At 42.2% G+C, this 20,617-nt stretch overlaps 1 protein-coding gene across 2 annotated transcripts in view; it reads left to right on the top strand.

Annotated features, from left to right (window-relative positions):
* TSPAN4 (tetraspanin 4) overlaps positions 1–20,617 on the top strand; it is a 394,615-nt gene that overhangs the window by 145,879 nt on the left and 228,119 nt on the right. For both annotated transcript variants that reach the window (XM_032188291.1, XM_032188292.1), the window contains one exon: positions 19,775–19,824. The gene's annotated coding sequence lies outside the window, so the exon portion shown is untranslated. The remainder of the gene's footprint in view (positions 1–19,774; positions 19,825–20,617) is intronic.

A 20,617-nucleotide genomic window follows, 5' to 3' on the forward strand; every position in this document is an offset into this window, starting at 1 on the left:
TTTTTTTTCACCCATGGTCTTGTGCTTGAAGCAGAGAAGCAAACCACTTTCCCTTAAATACTGTCTGTTCTTTGCTGAGAGTCAGGCAGTATCAAAGGATACTTTCTAAACCAGATGAATTGAGTTGAAAGTAAGCTCTCAAGCTTCATAAAAGCTGTATATTTGCATGTTAAGGCTTTTCCCCTCCACCTTTTTTTTTTTTTTTTTAAACACAATTTTGTGTTGAAAAGAGTTCAAATTCCAATACGAAGACAAGACAAAATGGTGTTGTGCCTTCTCTCCAATTTGGAAAAATTGCCTTCCAAGTGAGAAGACCTCCAGCATGTCCTAGTGCTGGGAATAACATGATAAGTCCCCAGGTGCCTTGAAGTCAGTGCATATAAGCAGCCTGGTGAAGCCTGAATTTTAAGATGGCTGGCAAGCTCAGACCTCCCCCCTCCCCCCATGAAATGCCTTCCAAAATGGGGGTGCAAAGAGTAAGTAATCTGCTGTTATATCTAATTTACTAATGGGAGAATGATGTTAGTGTTTAATGACTTGTGGCACGTGGTTTCTTTGCAAATGCTGGTCTCCTGTCCAGCAATAGCTTCCTCTTGCAAAAGCCCTGAACATGAAGGAAAATACAACTCCATATAGCACATCGACTGCTCAATTCCTTCCCTTGGACAACTTTGCAGTGCCACGCAGTGTGTGTGCAGTATTAACTCCCACCTCGTGCTTGGAGTTGGGCTTTAGGTCCCTCCCAGGGGTGCATCTTCTCTTCAGCCCTGTGCACCTACAGCTGGTGGTGTGATGAGGCGCTGGGGCATAGCTGGCCTCGCTGAAGGAGTAAATAAAGCTTCCCACTGGTTTTGTCAGTCTCTCGTGTACCCCACACAAGCTAATTGCTCACTTGACTTACTGTTCCTCAGTCTCCAGACAGTTTTGAAATCCGCATGGCTTCAGTTCTGGGTTGCAGTAAAGCTCTATGTGCAATTGCTGTATCTTGAGCTGCTGTTTAAGCTTGTACGGAGCTTAACGGAGCACAAAGGCACGCACATGCTTGTAGGCTTGAGTGCTGTATCAAATCAGATTGAGCACTGTGTCAGTTTTAGGAAGATTTAAAGGGCAGATTTGTATTTGCCTTTTTTTTCCTTCTCTTTTTTAAACAAAAAATCAATGTCTTGAAAGTACAAGGCTTCTTACTGCCACTAAGGAAAAGCCATACTTTCCGAGAGCTTACTGTCCTGTAAGAATTGTGGTGGCAAGGGGGGAAGTTTTGGGGTGGTTGCTTTTAATTTTGCTATTTAACTGCCATCTCCCACTGCATGCTTTAGACTGAAGAGTCCTTCAGTCATAATGAAGTATCAGCAGCTCCCAGCTCGTGCATTCGCCTCTCGTCTCATTGTGCTCGGTACTCTGGATAATGCAGAAGCTGCTGTGTAAATCCTTGGCTTTGCAACAGAAATGCCATCCAGTTACTCGCTGACTGATCTTTATTATGCTTCATCTAGCTTTCTGATTTCATTGCAGATTTGCCAACACGTGGTGTGCAGGTAGCAGTAGCAGCCAGAGGTGTTTATAGGCACACAGTCACGTATGTGTTTAAATTGCATGCGTGTACATAGTAAATGCTTTCACAGTTACGAGTTACCATCATCTGCAGGAGTAGGCTACCAGTGTTTTCTTTGAATTGCATAAATTCTCAAGGTGCCCTAAACAAATAAGTGAATGAATGAATGGAAGTGAATTGACTCAGGAGGCATGCATTGTAGAGATTGTTCAGAAGTGAACCGTTTGACTTGACAAGTTCAATTTTGAAAGCAATCTTTTTTAGGGCAGTGAAAGATAACAAGTGAGAAATCCGGCCCAGGAAACAAAAGAGACTCAATTTGCCAACTGTCAGACACGTGGCATTAACTTTGAACAAAATGAAAACCAGAGCCTCTGATGCTTGAGGCTTCAGTGGAGCCCAAAAGTCGGATGCACGTGTCTGAATGATGCTGAGGAGTGGCCTTTTTGTAGCAAGGTTGGTTTTATCTCCTCAAGTGAAAATAATGTAATCCATAAAGGTGACTTTCCTAAAGGGAGGACTTGGAGCGTAGGTGTTGAAACAAGTATCTTAACAGGTATGGAGAGGGATGAATTTTAAGTGATCACATTCCTCATTTCCCTGTGAAAACCTCCTCCTAGCTTTCATAGCATGATTCAGTTCAAATGCTGCTCCCATTACAGACTGCTTCCAATTTAGCTAGAGAAAAAAAGCGATGAGTGTTGAGAAAGACACTGTGTGTTGAGATATAATATTCTCTTGTGTAGTCTTAGTGTGGTGCTGGGAGTGTCCCTTCGGGTCTCTTCCAGCCCCCTGTGCCCAGTGGACGTGTGGCTCTCGCTCTGATGCAGTGGCCTCGCTCCCAGCCTGGTGTGAGCTGAATGTTAGACCAAAATCTGAGCAGGAGCTGGGTGAATGGTTACAAGCTGCCTTAAACAAGTAAATAAATAAATAAAAGTCCAGCAAACGTGCTAACTTTGTCAATCACACTCCTTGAAGTGGCTTCCACAAAGAAATGAGAGCTTTCCCTGCAAAAGGGGATTTTGTTGGACTAGATGGTGTTAGAGGCCTTTTCCAGCCTAAATGATTCTATGATTTTAATTAAAACAAAGAACACAAAACCAAAACCCAACAGGATAGTCAAATGCAAAGGAAGAGAAATGGAAGGAAAACAGCATTCGGTGGAAGGTTAGATTTTTGATACATTCCTCTGTTTTCAGCAGGAAAAACCTCCTCCTCACTCTGGGGGAAGGTGTTTTGCAAGTCCCGTCTTGCAAGTTGGAAGTTTAAATGCAGCATCGCTGTGGGTGGCAGGTGGCGCTGAAAAAGTGAAGCAGGACTTAACCCATGGGTACAACCTCCCCTTAATGAAGGAAGTTTAAGTAAGACTCCAGTCCTGTATGCTGCCATTTTGATCTTCCTTCTGCTGGAGATTACTCTCTAGCAAGTTTTATTTCAGGATCAGGTGATAAGCTATGGGTTTCAGATTGCTTTATGATTTAGCAGGTTGTGCATCCTAGTGAGCATGGCGGCTCGTTCCAGAATCAACTGTAGGGGTTGGAAAGGGACCTCTGGAAATCAAGTCCAACCCTCTGCTAAAAGCAGGTTCCTTACAGGAGGCTGAGCAGGAAAGCATCCAGACAGGTCTTGAATATTTCCAGAGAAGGAGACTCCACGACCTCTCTGGGCAGCCTGCTCCAGTGCTCCGTGACCCTCACTTAGCCACGTTTGTATGGAACTTGCTGTATGCCAGGTTTTGGTCCTTGTCCCGTCACTGCACACCACTGAAAAGAGCCTGGCCCCGTCCTTTTGCCTTCTGCACTTTAGGTATTTATAAGCGTTGATCAGGTCACCTCTCTGTCTTCTTTTCTCCAGGCTGAACAGAGCCCCGTCTCTCAGCCTTTCCTCATACGGGAGATGCTTGTATAAGAGGTACAAAGTGAGTTTCTTGTTTATATGCCAGCACTACAGGAGGAGGGGGAGAGGAGATGTTAATTAGTGGTACGCAGGAGTATGCTTGAAAGAGGATTATGGTGGTTTAAAAAGTGATTATGAATTTACTCTGCTGGCTTCCTAAGAGGGCTGTTACATGTTTAGAGGGTATGGGATAGCCACAGATTGGTAGAAAAATCACTAGAACAATAAAAAAAGAAGTTTAAAGTATTTGGTATTTTTCTCTGTTTCTCTGAGACTAGATTTGGGTAGAAGGTTTTTGATAAATGGCTGTAAATGGATAAATGGATCCTGGTGTTACGGGTTCCCACTAGTAGCTCTTACTGTGCCATGTTGAAGAATCATTCCTGTTGCACAGGGACTGAAATTTGGGGCTGCTGCTGCAGAAAGCTACCTATGCTGATAGGCAGAGTGGAGGTGGAGAAAGTGGCTAAATAAATAGAGTTGCTTCTGCAAACTCTGTCGTTTTTCCCAGCTTAGGCAGAGAGGCAGTTTGGGCACTTGGAATGCCAGATAAACAAACATTTTTTTTTCTGTTAGACCTGTGTGATCCTTAATGAAGTACATCTCACCGTGTTCTTGAATCTGTCTATGAATCTGTCAACTTTTTACCCTATGATCCTGTAGGTTACAGAGAAAACTGTAGCTCCCAGCTGTGCTAGGCTGTATTGTGCCAGGGACTGTGCAGACGTACAGTTATGGGAGCGCCTTGCTTCAGAGATCTCACTTTCTGAGCAGATTAAGGCACTCATGAAATGAGTAAATGCAACTGATATCTAATGCTTTGATCTCCTGGATGCCTGTGTCATTTTGAACAAGGATCTCGTGTTCATGGATCAACAGGATGGAATTCATCCAAGCCATCTGTCTAGCCTCTGCCAAAGGAAGTAAGCACCCCTAGGATGTTATCTCTCCTCTTACAGACACTATCAAGAATGGATTGGATTAATTGTCTGGGAAGTGCTTATTTCTCAGTGCTGGCAAGAGGAAGGGGAATAACAGGGAAAAGCTTAGTCTGGATGTCCGAAGTTGGATGACAGGAGTCTCATCCTGTTTGTTTTTTTAAATGTTTTTTTAAAAGGTCAGAAATGGAAAAAGAAAACAAAAGTGCTGAAAAGCTAGGTAACTTGCACAGTCACCAGATGAATAATGGATTGAGAGAATCCTGTCTAGGGTTGCTTTAATCCCTGAAGCATGCTTTTTGTCTGGAGAGTCACCCAAATGCCTTGCAGCAGCTGGGCAATCCTCTTCAAACCACAAGCACATGCGAAGGTTATGCCAGAGAAAACAGTAAATGAATTGTTCAGACCCATGTCCTGGTGGAGTGTAATGCAGTGACATGAGAGATCAGGGTTTCTTGGAGGATGGTATCTTATGAGCCATTTTAATCCTGTATTGTTCAGGAAATGTTCCTGAGATAACCCTGCACTCTCCCCTTCCTGCCTCTGGCAATACTCATTTTTGTCTCCACTTTCTGGAGCTATAGTTCAGTTTTTGCTCTGCTGTAGGTCATAGCATTGGCTAAAAATCCAGTGATTTAATGCAGTGACAAAGGTAAAGGAAGATATGTGGAAAGATCTGCCAGAATTGTACTGAAATGTGAAGAAACACTTCCACACTTTGTAAAGCCTAGCTTATTGCCGCATGGAGGAGGCAGCTACAGATGGTTTCAGCGGGGGGCCTGGAGAGTCATTGCACCTTAATCCTTCTCTGCACATCCTTAACTGGTCATTAGTTTTGTGTAATAGTTTATTTCAGAGAAAAAAGAGAAACCAAAAGAGATCAGAAAGTGAGGGAAGATAAGGGTTTTCAGGAGTATACAGGCTTTAAAAAAATGTATTGTGAAAAGAAAGCACTTCCTACCCTTCCCTCACACCATACTCCCCCCCCCCCCCAAAAAAAAAAAAAAAGGGAAAAAAAAAAGAAAAAAAAAAGGCACAAAGTCATTATTGACATTATTGAGGGGAGTGATGCGTGTGTTTGTTATGGCTCAGGATCAGCTTTTTCCTTATGGACCAAAGAACCTTTTCTCTTTTATTAAATGGATATGGATAGTGTGTGACAGCTCTGACATTGTTTTTTGAAATATAGCCGCTCGACGACTTTGTGAAGGGAGAAAAAAATCCTGCTTGATTTATGGGGAAAAAGCCTTAAGCTGTAGGTGACATTAGCAATGAAAATGTCAGGCTCTGTAGTATGTAATACATGACTGTGCTGTGATTTCACTGTATTTAACGTTATGGGACAATAACCAGGACTTCTGTGCTTCTGATTACTCATTTTGAATGCAGCTTTTCTAAAGAGAGTGACAGTTTGATATTCCTGGGGAACAAAGTGCAGCTATCTTAATGACTGAACTTCGGCCTCCCTCTACAGAAGTCAGTGGGATTTACTCATCTCCTATGGGAGAAAGATAAAGCCTTAAGGATATGTGCAAAGTGTGAATTTTCAGGAGAAAACTTATTTTATTGGCATCAGCTTAGTTAGCGATTTATTCCTGTTTGCAAGGACTTCTTTCATTTTCATCTCAAATCTGTTTATGCCCTGCACCAATATTTTGTCCTTCCACTTCTACACTTAATCTCTCTATATCTTATATATATATATTTATACGTATAAAAAATCTAAAAGCTTTCAACACAAGGGTAACATACTTGGTACAAGATGGCGGCGCTCCCCTCAGCAGGCCGACCTCCCCCATGGTCGGGGCTGAGCCTGAGGCTCTGGGCTGCACTGGGAAAATCCTGAGGGAACAGCTTGGATATGTGGGGAAAAAAGGGTGTGTTGAGAAATTGTGGCTGGGTTTGTGCACAGCCGGTGCTTCTCTTCATAGGGTTTGTGGTCCCTATGTGTGTTTGTGTACGAACAGACCCACAGGTGCGGGTCACAGGTAGGCCCGTGGGCCTGGCCATAGGAAGAATGACCACCGCAACACATCCATACTCATTCCCCTCTTATGTGATGGTTGAAAAAAATGTTGTCGAGTATCTCTGTTCTTGTTCTACAACAAACAATGAATAAACCGAAAATTGCTTCCCCTGTGAAGAAATCTCCCTGTTCTTCAGCAAGGATTGAGGTGGCTGGTGCAGACCAAGTCCGTGCAGGACCTCACATTAGGGTAATAGATGTTACTGGAAGTGGCTTCATGCATCATCAGGTTCATCACTGGAATTGCAGAGCTGAATGTTCAGCAGCGGGACAAGATCATCCCACATGTCCATTCTGCCTCTGTCATCCACTCAGAGGTGGCAGAGCACAGGAACAGGACAAATGGATGTGCCAGAATTTCTGAGAGATGACGGAGACCTAGGAACAGGCAAGTGACAGAGATGAGACCAACAAGTAATATTACAGTGACTTTTTGGAGTCACTTCTGGCTCTCAGCAGATGACTTCACTGGAGTTAAACCCATGTAATGGACACCAGGTTACATCCAGCTGACAGTGGCCTTGCTGCTTTAATTTTTAGCTTTCCCCAGTGTTTTACATGTCAACATAACTACAGTATGAAGTCTAGTCCAGTTGGTTTAATACTTTTGGATAAGGTAGTGCACAGAGTTGCCATTAAATCTGCTTCTATTTCTGCTTTTTATTTTGGTATTAAAACACTGGTTCAATTCTGCTTGTTCGTTAAACCCTGTTATGATACAGGAGCTGAGTTCTAATGAGCAACTTGGCTCATACAGTTGCAAGCACCTTTTATGGGAGGAAAAATGTCAGTTGGAAATAAAAATCCAGTCTCAGGCTGCCAAGGGCCTGTCATTATAAAGACAGTTTAAAAATAATAGAAAACATTCTCACTAGATAGAAGTTTTGAATGGGCTATGTGAACTACAAGTCTTCAAGCTGGGTTTCCAAAGTCACTTAGGATGAGTTTTATGAAGATACTGCAGTGTGTAGAGCTACAGGTAGACATCTTATGGAACCAACAAATTTAAATGTCATTGAGGGCCTCAAAAATACGATTTTCAAAAAAAGAAAAAAATATATTGCTATTTTTAGTGCTTCATCTGAATCTTTTTAATGAGGCACGGTTTTCCTGGGGAGAGGAAATATCATTTTAGAAAGTTGAGCTCTTTAAACTGCTTGCAACTGTACATGAATAATAGAGAGAAATATTACTACTGTAATTGCTCTGGAAAACTATACAATTAATTCACTTCTGAAAAGGAAAAGGGAAAATTGTAGCCAGTTAGAATAGTAGCACCATGTTTGAGACCAATGGGAAAACTGCCTTGGACATAATGATGATTAGCGATAGGATCTGTGAAGCCGGGATGTAGATGAGATTTCCACATTCCTTTGCCTAAAACAAATGTTTGGATTTCTTTTTCACGGGCTGATCTGAAAAAAAAATGGAGACTTTTCTCTTTTTGCGTTTCAACTCAGTGTAGCATAGCTACCAAATAGACAGTAGAATAATATAAATAAAAGAGAGCTAAAAATAAAGTGAAAAAGTCATTTCCAGCCGGCTCTATATGAGCACTAAAACCAGAAATAGAGGATATTTCATAGTTTCCCTGTAGCATCCAGCAATGAAAATCAATCAGTCTGAACCAGGATCATCGTGTGAAAACAAACCATCAAATTGGAGTTAGGAACAAGAGCTGCAACATCCACAGCAAGGAAAAGGGGGGAAGAGGGTAAGCAGATGAATGGGGACATTTTACGTACGCTTTTGTGTGTGTTTCTTAGTTCTTCTATTCCAATAGAAAATCCAGTCTATACATGTAAATGTATGCTGTCCTGCGTAGCCCAGTCATGTAGTACCTGGCCAGCACCTTAGCACTTACCAGACTCTCTCTTGCTGCCCCTCAGCAGGATGAGAGAGAGAACTGGAGGAAAAGGGAGGAAATCTGCAGGTTGAGATGAAGCCAAGTTAATAAGTGAAGCAAAGCTGCACATGCAAGCAAGGCAGAACAAGGAATTTATTCCCTGCTTCCCACTGGTAGGCTGATCTTTAGCTGCTCCCTGTAAGGCAGGAGAGCCCCTCTGCATGTGGCAGTTATTGGGGAAGATAAATGCCACGTCCACAAGGGACTGTCCTTCATCCTCCTTTCCCTGAGGTTTTGTTGCTGAGCCATGGCATCGCAGTGGGAATGGTTAAAAGGAGAGGAAGGAAGCTGGCATCTTTGAGTTCTGCATGCAGCGAGGCTCTTTACCTGCAGTATGCTGGTGGCAGGCAAACTTCTTCAGCTATAATTCACAAAATATCTGGGGCATTGCGAGAAGTGTAATGTCTAGACCAGTATGTAAAATCCTGCGCTAGGTACCTTAACTGGGATCCAGTAGCATGCACTCAAAGTGATTACTGAGTGTTTTAAATGTTTCTGCTTCCATATAAACGTTGATGGCATTACTCAGTGTTTTTGCTGCTAATTTAACAGCCGAGGTTCTGTTGAATAAACATAAATTCCAAAAGTTTGGGGGATTTGTTAGAAATTAGGTCCTAGTGCTTATGTTGCTGGCATGGGATTGCATTTTCAGCCCTTTAGCTATGGACAGAGGCCATTTGGCTGGACTTAAGTCAGTTTAGCCTGTTTCATTTGCAGCAAAGAACGTTTAAAATCCTCAGCATCGTTGTTGCGTTCATTTGGACATGTTGAATTCCACATGCACGTGAATCTCATGTTTTGGAAGTTGTAAAGAGGTCCTGGCTCTTAGAGGGCAGTTGCCCGTTAAGATAAAAGAACCGGACACTACTGCAGGCTGCTCTTGGCTGTAGCTGCATTTAAAGCATGGGACATAGGGCTTTTGATTCATATTCGAAATATGCATGAAGCATTTCTGTGGGTTACAAATCAACACTGCATTTCAATGAGACATTTGCTAATGTTTCCAATACTATTAAAAAAGCTCAACCGTAACCATGAGTTTGTTTTGTCATGTTTGGATTTATTTGCCTAGTAATTACACAGTTCTGTTATATAAATTATTTTTAACTAGAGCTTACACCTATGCCTACCTTGAATTTATTTCTTCCTGAAAATTCTTGTTTTCGGGTATGATAAAAGTATATAATAAACAAAGATTATTCTTAGCTGGTACAGAATCTCTCATATTACCAAAAATATGGATCTCTTGAGGGCTGAGTCTTTGTACCACATCCTTAATGCTTTACCCCTGCCAGCAATCTTAATGAAGATGATCTGTTTTTAAAGATCTGTTTAGAAATGCTATTTCAGTATAAGTTTTTATATTTTCCTTTGCCTGAAGCAGCTGGTGTGCCCCTGAATCCTGGGCAGGATATTTGTCTCTGATATTGAAGCCACAGAGCTGTGCCTGTGTAAACACAATTCCAGTTGTTCCTGAATGCCCTAGCAGTGTGTCAGAGTTAGGTAAATCAGCTAACTACATTAATTGCTCCTACGTCCCTCGAGTGCTTCCACTTTGTGGGGTTTACAGTAATGTTAATGTATTGTAATCCATTATTATCTGCAAAATTAAAATTTTCTTCCTTTGCATGCATCTGCCACTGTTAATTCAGAAGCTCTAATAAATGCATTAGAAGAGGGAAGAAATACGCAAAAGCAGGATCCCTCTGGGACTGTATAATTTCACTTTTACTCATGACTTTTCATGCTGGGTTGGATGAAAATAAACAGGGTAAATATGCATGCAGCTAAAGTGAGACTACAAAGCAAAGTCGTAAAACCCTTTTGTAGCTGTTACACTTGCATTTATTACAGAAATAGAAAGAATGAGACCAGGTAAATGCAGTGATGAGCTGAAAGCAGGTTTCAAACTTGTGCCGAAGGGATGGGTGTCATGGAGAAGCCCTGAGTGGTGTCATGCACTGGAAGGGGAAACGACCTAGTAGGGCACACCAGGTCAGTCACTGTTATCGGGGAAAATGATAAACAGTCAGAAGGATGAGACTCGTCAAGGACAGAAGGGAAGACCTAGAGGAGCTGGTGTGTAGACACAGCATCTGAGGAAGAGAAAAAATGGCTGCATGAGCAGCTGAAGCTTTACAAGACCAATAATTTTGACCTGGTGCTTTATCACTGTTTGGGAGTTGGCCAATACTTGGTATGGGTTTCTCCTGCTAATTTTAAGAAGGCATTGGGTGATAGCAGACACTTAGGCTCTTGATTGCCTAACTTCAAAGGAGCAGGGCAGCATGTCATATGGGGGCAACCAGGGTGAGTCAGAGAAAGGTTTACGGAAATGCAAGTAATGTGAAGGATAAAATCAGGATAGGAGCAAGACAGTGAAAAAGAAGGGAAGAAAAGGAAGGGGAGCAGATGTTTGGGAAGTGTTACATTCAAAAGCTTTTCTGTGAGGCTGAGCTCAGGCAGAAATAGGAGAGGCTGAACTGCCTGGGGTGGAAGAAATGTTTGAAAGCGGTGTGGACATCCAGGAGAAGCCAGGAAGATGGCAGTACGTAGAGAGTGTAAAGGGAAGCCATGGGAGAGGCGTGTGGCAGAAGCAGCAAAGGTGCTTAATTCCAGTTGTTGGTGTTGCACTGTGTCCTGATGGGGCTTCCCTGGAGTTTCAGAGGAGATGCTGGCTCAGAACCGTAAAAGTAGCAGATTGTCACGTCTGACAATCGCGACCCAGCCTCGCAGGGGAGCTTCTGGCTGCTCAGCTGAGGAAGGAGCTGCAGGGACCCTCGGCGGCAGAAGGGCCAGCAGCAGGCAGTGTAGGGCAGGTAGGAAGCGGGCCTTGCCCCGTGGGGAGGATGTGACAAAAGTCCTGTTGTTTCAGTGCGATTGTGTCTGCCCTTGGTCTAATCACTGTAATTAGTCCTGCTGTGCAGGCTGGTCATGCCCCATGGGACGTGCCTCAAAAATGTCCTCCTGGTAGGTGCCTGGAGGGCCCTGGGTTTGGGAGTAAAGAACAGTAATGCTGTTATGGTTATCTGCACTGACAAGAGAGATCACAGCAAAGGAGGCATTGCTGAGTGGATCTTTCAGCAGTCACAATAAAAAGAAACACATGCAGAAACGTGGGTGAAGGTTATGAAGGGAGCAAGCCTATTATACTTGACCAGAGGTATATAGTTATACCAGGGCAAGGTAGCCCATGTTGAGTTATTTGTCCTGAGGTTTCTGCCTTCAGTGTATGTTCTAGAGGAAGAGTTTAATTCTTCAGCTGCTAGGGTGCTTACAAATCCAGGAGCAGGCCTGTAAAGTTCAGTGATAGAGTTTTTATGCAGACATAAAGCAATTGTAGTGAAATAAAGACTTTTTTTTTAGTATCACGAGGCTTAAAAACATGTACGGCCCACAAAGCCTTACAAATCCCTCTTGGTTTTCTAACATGCAGCAGTATGGGGCTCTGCAGAATAAATGGAGCTAATCATTTCTAGAAGCTGGTCTGATCCATTGCTTGAGAAGCTGAGAGCGGGGACTTGTTCCCTTGAGTCAATTCTAAGTCCTTTCTTCTGTCTTAAAATGCTAATAAACAGAGCTGGGGAATTTCATGGGTGTTTGTAAAGCTTTGTGAATCGCTGCAACGAAAGATTGTCCTTTACAAAGTACAGTGTTATGCCTCGACTCCTGTGGGGTAGAGTGCCCTCCTTTTGTGTGTATTGGACTTAAGGGCTGAATAGTAATTGTTGGGCTTGAATATTTGCAGTGAGTTGTGGAAGAGGAATGGTGCAATAGATAAAGTTTTCCATTAGTGTAGGTAAAGAAACAGATGTGCATTTAGTGAACATAAATGCATATTTGCCAGTCTTTCAAGAATGAAGAAAAATGGTATTAAAGTAGAACAAAGCAACTTTTACTAGGAATGAATAGAGCTTCTCCGTAGAAGTAAGATAAATATCAGAAAACAAATAACTGTGAAGCCCCTCAAAAAAAGCCGTGCTGTAGCAATGCTCACACACTTTGCTCCTCACATCCTACATTCATTAAAAAGCATCAAACGCTGGTAATGTGCTTTCAGCAACATCTGTTTCCTGAGCTCTCATTAATAGATGCTGATCTACATTTAGTTACATTATTGCCTCATTTCAGAGCCCTCAGTTTTCTGCTCCTTTGAAGAGCACGCTAGCAATATTTTTGGTTCGGTACTTCATCAAGCTGTAGTTCCTCTTCCCCTCCCACTGCCTTGTACATACAGTGCAAAATGTTTCCTGCGAGTTCAACAACCGTGCTGGTTTATGTGCAGACTGAAGAGTTTAGTGAGCAGAGGAAGGGCTTTTAAAAAGGAGCTCTGATTTTTAAAAGTAACTGCAGCAATGACAGCAAGATGGCCCATATCTATCGTCCCAATGATTTCTTGTTTTAGCCAGGAAAAAAAACACATATTCTCCTCTTTTAGTACATTAGGCAAGTTTGATGCTAATGTAGTTCTGATGAAATCAGTAGCAACATGGTGCTATAAAATAAGTATAACATAATGGAAACAAGTATAGTGGTCCTAGTTGCCAATTCAAAGAGCTAAACTTTTTGTGTGAGCAGTACGTTTGGTATTTTTGGTCTGTGATTGAGAGTATTTTTTTAAAAAGCTTTAGAGTACTAAAAAGCACTGTGACTTTTCCTAACTTTGGCATTGCAGAGAGCTAATGCTGGTATCTAATTGATGACTTGGACACCACTACATTTTCATTATGTATACAACCATCACTGGTGCCTTATCTGTAAGAGTAATTTTGGCAATAAGCATTAAGTGATATCATCACTCTTCCAAATAGTCTCAGGAGAAGCCAAAAGATGATGTCATGTCTAAGCAGTCCTCTAATCCTGGAAATATTTTTAATGTCCTGATTTACATGTGTGAAGAATCAGTCTCCATTGAAGCTGTATTTCATCTTGTGGGCTGTCAATTTTTCAAGTTCAGCAGTAGAAATTAGTACTTTTCAAGGAAAAATATGCATTCTTTAAATCGATCTCTGTATATGTGGATACATACATAGATCCAGCTGAATGTATGTAAATATATATGGTTTAGTTTTTATCAGTCGGATGTTTTATGTATGTGTCCCAGTCCTAGAAAAAAAAAAAAAGGCCAGATTGTGTCAGAAAGGTTTCTTGGATCGAGAGGGCTATGTTGTGATTTATTTACTTGCTTATTTATTAGAACTTTTCTATACCAATAGCAGTCTTAATACATTGCATTTCTGCTGCCAAAAAATGTTTTTGCTGAAAGAGTTGTTTGTTGGTTTTAATTCTATGAACTGGTATAAATCCTACCAGCAAAAGACAATGGCACTGCTATAGGCTGCACCTGTAATATGAGAATTAGCTGCTTTGGTTGTAGCAAGGTGGTTGTGCTGACAGAGTCATACCAGCAAGCCCTTTCTGAAGCAGACCTTGCCCAAGGCGTGTGCTTTATTTTACATACTGTGAATGGTTTCATTGATTTTGGAAATTACTTGTAAAACAAAATTTTGGCCCACACATCCCACAGACTTCAGTGGAGCTAGAAGCCACCCAAGGGGCATAAAGCATTTTCAAACTCGGGACTAGAGCTGATTGAATCCCTGAGGCTATGACAGAGGTAGAAATTGAACTTCTGATATTGAAGAAGAGGTGAGAGAGGCTTGTGGTTAAACTGTGGAAAATATAGCAACGATATTGATATTTCAGCAATGTTGAAAGAGAGAAGGGAATGAACAGAGGCTTGCTTAGTAAGAAATAGCATCGCCAAAGGGGATGGTCTAGGAAAATAAATGGCCATTAAAGTGGCATTTTGGATAAATAGCTGTGGAACAAGATTGCATTTGTCAAGAGAGTTTTATCTCTGTCGATGATATGATGCTATGGCTGGCCCATTAGCGATGCTGTGTGGGAAGCGTCTGCCTGTCTGCCGTGCTGAGGTATAGCTTAGATACAAGATATAGGAATGAACAGTGAGCTTCAAGATGAAGATGATAGTCAAGTTATGGGCTGGTACAACAGGAAGATGTTGTTATTGCTCACAAATCGTTAGGAAAGAAGATAATGGGTGGGAGAGGCTTGAGGAGAAAATTAAGATATCTGCTTTAGCCATGATGAGTTTGTGGTAATTGCTAAGCACACATCAAAATATAAGCAAACAAGCTGAGATTCACATTTGAACAGAAGGTGTGGTATTTTGTAAGTCATCAGACTAGCTGAATTTTGTTTGCAGATGAGATGAAATGCGGAAGGAAAAGAGAAGGAACAAAAAGGACAGAGGCTAATGGAATTACAGAAAAAAATTGAAACGTATGGAGCTTGAGGAAAGTTCAGCAGAGGACATGCTAAAGGAGTGCTTAGAAAACTAGAAGGATTTAGGAAATGGGATCTCAGAAGCCATGAAAAGAAACAGCTCAACAGCAGGAGCATGGCCAAAGCTACTGAAGGACCTAACTAAGAAATCAGAGGTGGTGGTAAAAGTGGCTTCCCTTGACTCTGAGAGCGTAAAAAGATGTTTCTAGGCTGCATTTGTTGGAAAAGAATGCTGAATGGTAGCGAGCTTACATTGGCTTATGTATCCTGGCATGGATTTCTCAAGATGGGAGGAACTGGTGTATTTGTATTGTGAAGGGGAGAGTTAGAAGAAAAAAAGTTGGCTTTGGGGGAGGTTTGAGAACAAGAAGAGATCACCCTGAAACATGAAGTTGGTTAGTGTTGGAGACCCTTCTCATGCAATCATCAGTGAGCCATTCCCTGAGCAAGAAAATTAATGACTCAAACTGTAAACTAGACTTTTACTTGGGCTGCTGTTTTAACACTGTGGTCTACAATTTATCTCTAAGGAGATCTTGGCCCAATGAATTAGACTAGTTTTTGTGATCTGTTTGAGTGAACGTGTGTGTGTACCTTGGTGCATTTAGAAAACTTTCATTCTGGCATTTGGAAGCTGTGATGACCATGTACGTAAAATCCTGCAGGCTGAAACAGGGTAAGAGTAGTTTCTTCCTGATGTCATCCATCAGATATTGCATGGGACAGGCAGAGCTGCTGTAAATGCCACATGAAGCTCGCGGGAATTATTCCATCCCTTTCTAGTATCTTGGGTATGCGTTCATGCCTTAGACGAAAATGCTTGTCCTGCGTCCCGGGAGACACATGCGCCCGGTTCTTCAAGGCCACTTTCACGATCCCTTGAGCAGTATCACTGGTGCATGTTAGATTGCTTCTTTTGTTGATGTTGTCCTGTTTGAAATATGCTTTACAGAGATTTAACCAAAATTTTCATCACCTCAGAATATTTGGCTTGCTGTGTTCGGAGGGGCCAATTCAGGCATTACGTTACTCCTGATGCAGATGGGGACTTGTGCTAATAAGTTGAAACCACTCATAACACCATTCAACACGTGTTCCTGTTCCATTTCCTTTTCTTGAAGTGAAGGCAATAATGGGCTGTCCTGAAGTTGTTGAAAGTGAAGTAGATGGCAAGAGCTTGCTGCCTATGTGCACCACTGTGAAAACGCAGTGACTGTGCTCTCCTGGCTGAGCGTACTCAATGCCCGTTAACATTAATGGGATGTGTCTGTGCTTGGAGTACAATGTACCCTATAGCCTCTGGGTAATAGAAACCCTTATCTTGCATTTCCATATTGCTGCATGGAACAAAAGCCATTGTGCAAACAAATCCACCCCATCCCTTCATGGGTGTTTTCGCTTGCTTCTCTCTTCATGAGAGCTAATTTGCAATGAGACAACTGAAGGCTGACAAAAGAGCTTTGTTACTTTCTGCTAGCTTAAAGAGACACAAGGAGAGACTTCTTGACATGCTGCCATTGCTGCCCAGACCTTTTCTAAGCTTTATCTTCTCCGGATGCAGTCTGTGAGGTAAAAGTCACCTCTCCTAAAAATGCCATATGCTTTCCATCGAATGGGATCTCTACCCCCAGTTAGATTGCAGCTCCTGATTTATGAAAATGTCACTGTCTCTGGGTAGCTTCAGACAGCTCTGAATTCTGAAAAGCTGTAATAAGTTCTGGTATCAGCAGAGAAACCAACCTGAGCACCTACCAGCCCTCCATTTCTGTTTGCTGCCCCACCACTTGTATCGGGATGACTGTCAGTGGGGCATTGTGAAACTAGAACATCAAAATGATGGAGACTTGGAAACATGGCAGAAAACATGCCCTCGCCTGGAAGGGAAGGGAAGTGACACTGTTTATAGTAGATCTATGCAGCAGGACAGTCGATTTTGAAGAGCTGATCGACCACATTTGGTGCGTGTAGTTTAGACTAACTCTAGTCTAGTCTAGTGAATGCCTGTTAGCATCTGGAATGCATTCAGCATGCTCCTGAGGCTCATCCTCGGGTTTCATTTCATCCAAAAGAAGTCAGTCCCCTCTGTGCACTGAGGTGTGCCCCAGGCTGACAACCAACAGGTAAAAATCGGGGATGACTGGAAAGTGTCCCTTCTTTTCTGAACTGAAACAGTAACACAGGTTTTCTAATACAGATTTGGCGAAGGTATTAGTATTAACTCTGATAACTTCTAAGCTTACAGCCATCCGCTCATGACAGTCACCTTAACAGGCGAGGAGAATGAGCATCACTAGAAGTCCACAAAAGCACAGGCAGCTTCAAAAGTGTCAGTTACTCTTTGTGAACAGTGAAATTAACCTCCATGGAACTATACGCTGCCTATCAGTTCTGGTATCCAAGCTACCCAACCCTATTCCTAAAGCATAAGAGAAAGAAAATAGGATTATACTGACTTTACAGATTAGTTTGGAAGCAGAGAGAGTGTCAGTTAAATGATTCACCCAAAGTTAGAGAAGTGGCTTTTGTCAGAGCCAGGATTTGAATCATAATCATCTGAATCTCAGCCTGGCGCTTTAGCCACCGAAATGGAGTGTTGCTCTGGAGAAGAAAAGCCTGCAGTCAGACTGAAGTGCCATCGCTCAGTCACAGTTGCTGCTTTGTGGAAGTGACTGGCCAGAAAAATGAGTGTTAGCCAAATGTTTCTCATTTTTGTGTTTGTGTGAGAGAAGCTGTACATGCTCTAATTTGGTAAAAATGCAACTTCATTTCTTAATTAGAAGTTGTTGTTATCTAAAAACTTTGCAGCACTCCCACATGTCTCCTGACAGCTTGGGCTGCATGGCACAGACAAGCTAGGATGGCTTTAAATGTCAAAATATGCTTTTCATTCTTGTGTGTGTATATATATCAACGCATTATCAAGTAAAATAAAACCCTGCAGTGTGACAGATTACGTTTCTTTAATTGCCATCACTCTTCAGATGAATTTATGGCTGTCAAGGGAAATTTGCACTTCTAGAAATGTTGGAAACCTGAATCATCTAGGCTGAAAAGCAGGCCAGGCCTTGCTCTGCGTACCTCTTGCTGGAACAGTGCTGGAAGTGGCTGAGCTGATTCGAATACATTTGGTTTTGAATGCTTTCTTTTGCTCTGCTAATTATATACCGAGCTGTATTTCATGCGGATCTCTGACTATCTTCCTCAGCTTTTGAATTCTGTAATACAAGGAAAGTTGGTGTGTTTTCCAGGTCCAAAATTTGCTCTTGTTCTACTTTAGGACAAGATGTGTCCAAAAGTAATTTCGGTGTGTAAAATCTCTCTGATTGGTGACTTTTGTTTAATTATCAAGTTTGTTAAGAATAAAAAGAATATTCTCTGCTTAAGTGAAAACCTTTACAGTGCCAAAATAATTACTAGAAAATATAACTCTTATGTGTATGTTTTCAGTTGTAAAACCTGTAACCAGTAGGGTAGTACATCGTTCCTGCTTATGAATTTGAGGATGTATAGGCAATCTGAAATGTCAGTGTCTCTTTAAAGGATAACATAGAATTGCTCCAGCCAAAATTGACAGGTGGATTCCACTTCAGTCTTTACATTTTGTGTTTGTGCATGCGTGGGCATTAATTCTATCATGTTTCTCTTCTGAAAATAAGCATGCTCAGATAGAAAAGTAAAGGGTGTTTAGAAGTTTATGAGGGCAGAGGGCTGAGTAACGGAGGGAAAGGGTTTAGTGTGGACAATGTCTGAGTAGAGGTATGTAACATCAAGTCCCACAGTGATATTGGGATGCAAAATAGCTACAGTGGGTAATAAAAATGGGTTTTGCCAGGTGTCACCAGTCAACAGTATGTCTAACCCGCCCACCCGAAGGGAGTGGATGCTTAGGTGAGTAGTGTGTAGTTCCCTAATTAGAACAGCTCGAGGAGAATAGCAAAAGCTCTTTTCTCCACTACACTGTGCATTGGACAACAGTATAGCAGCCACATCTGACTGAAAGGTCATGCTTCCCAAGGTTAAAATGCCCTTAACCAAAGGCAGGAGAGCAGGGAAGTTGTGTTTGCGAGCTCAGCTGATGGCTGTCAGCCATGGTGCTCCTCTTGCCTGGCCCTTCAGGTACTTGGCAGCTAGGCCGGGCCCCGAGCTGGCCACACGTGTGGTCCTTTGAGCTTTTTGTAGGGACAAGGGGGAGTTCTGCTGCCTGCAGCTTTCTCTTGGCAGGGCCTGAGGCCTCCCTCGATGGATGGCCCCTGTGTGTGGGCCCCTCCTGCCGTGTGGGCCCTGGCCTGCCTCAGGGGTACAGCCCCGCGCGGGGCCCTGCCATGTAGGGATCCCCCTCACAGCCCCACAGCTCCACATGGTGCTCCCTCTGCCCTCCCTCAGAGAGACCTGGTCCCCAGGCGATCTACATGTAGTGTTTAATTTTAGTTTCTAGGAATTGTGTCTTAAGGAGGGGGAAGCTTTTCTAACTAATACATCTGCGTGTGCTACGCAAAATGGAGGGCCCGAAAACCTGTGAGTGGGAAAAGCAGCACTTGAATGCATTTTCCTTTCAATTAAGTATTTCAGAGCATGCTTGGGACTTTGACTTCTGTTTTCATGAAGAGAAGATGATTTTATGTGGTAAATATCTGCTAATTTTGAAACTAGCTCTATCATATTTTCCCTCTTCTCTTCTTGATTTGTGTTTTCCGTTGTTTAGCACATGTGGAGAGAAGGATTTGTGACAGAGGCTTTCATTCAGGGATGTGGCCTAATTAAGTAAGTCTCCAAAATAAAGGTGATCTATAAGAAAGTGATGGCCTTTGAGTGTCCCACACCTGCTGCAGGAGGCATGGAGGCACTGACTCCCACCCTGCCTGGGGTTTACGCTCTGTCTGCAGCTGTAGGAGACAGCAAAAATGTACTTTCAGTTATTGTCAAAGAGAGCTGGAAATGGCAGTATTCTACATGCAAAGTCAGACTGGGGGGTGGGTCCAAATGGTCGTAACTTCTCCAAGTATTTTTCACATCAATGTGGATATTCAGCTAAACAAATCTTAAGCATATGTTCCAGCCACGTCAGAAGTTTTATTTGTCATTTTTATTTAATTTCTTATTTTTGGTGTCTTATATTTATGTTTTCCCATCTCTTTCTTCTTTTACAGAGGCTTCAATAGACCATACTGCAAGGCATAAGCAAGCAGCAGAAACAGAGGTGAGTATCTTCTATTCCTTTTGATGATGTATGTTGTTCTAGTGCTGTCTTGATTTGGATGTTTGTTTTCCTCATTATTGCTTGTTTGGGATGATGCATATTTATCAGAACCATCTGTATTGTGGCATGCCAGGGTGATGGAAAGTTATCTCCTTTACAAAGGCAGAAAATAGATGCTTCCCATTTTGTAGGAGCTGCAGGTTACATGAGATTTTGTGTTTTACCAAAGCATGCCTGTATTAACTAGGCATCTGTAAATATTTCACTTGAATCTATAGGGAAAGCATGGATATTCATGAATTGTATTTTTCCATGAGGAAAACAAACAAACATGGATCAGCTGTTGACGGTTCTGGGAACATAGCGGTATCACCATTGTCATCTGCCTGCCAATGTCTGATTGTAGAATGAAGAGCATATTTCTAGGCTTAATATAATGTTGTGAGGGATCTTTGAGACGGCAAACCTAAAACTGATGGTATTATTAGGCTTTGTGGTACTGCATCATGTGTCTATTAAGCAACGCAAAATGATGTGTGAACATCATTTATAGGTATACCATAACAAAGTTGTTACTAGGAACCGCTGAAGGATATGAGAAGGGGAACTAGGGAACAAAGAGAGGTAAACTGAAACAAAGATGACTCGACTGATGCCTTAACCATAAATGTGATGCCTCAACCATAAATGTCGGCAACGACTTTTAGCTAGGCAGAGATCTACAACTGCTATTCCAGACAGCTGTCCTCCCATCCATCCTTCTAAGGTGTTTAATTTTGAGTTTTATTTATTA

Source organism: Aythya fuligula, chromosome 5 (assembly GCF_009819795.1).
Source record: "Aythya fuligula isolate bAytFul2 chromosome 5, bAytFul2.pri, whole genome shotgun sequence".
In the NCBI taxonomy this organism is placed as follows: domain Eukaryota; kingdom Metazoa; phylum Chordata; class Aves; order Anseriformes; family Anatidae; genus Aythya; species Aythya fuligula.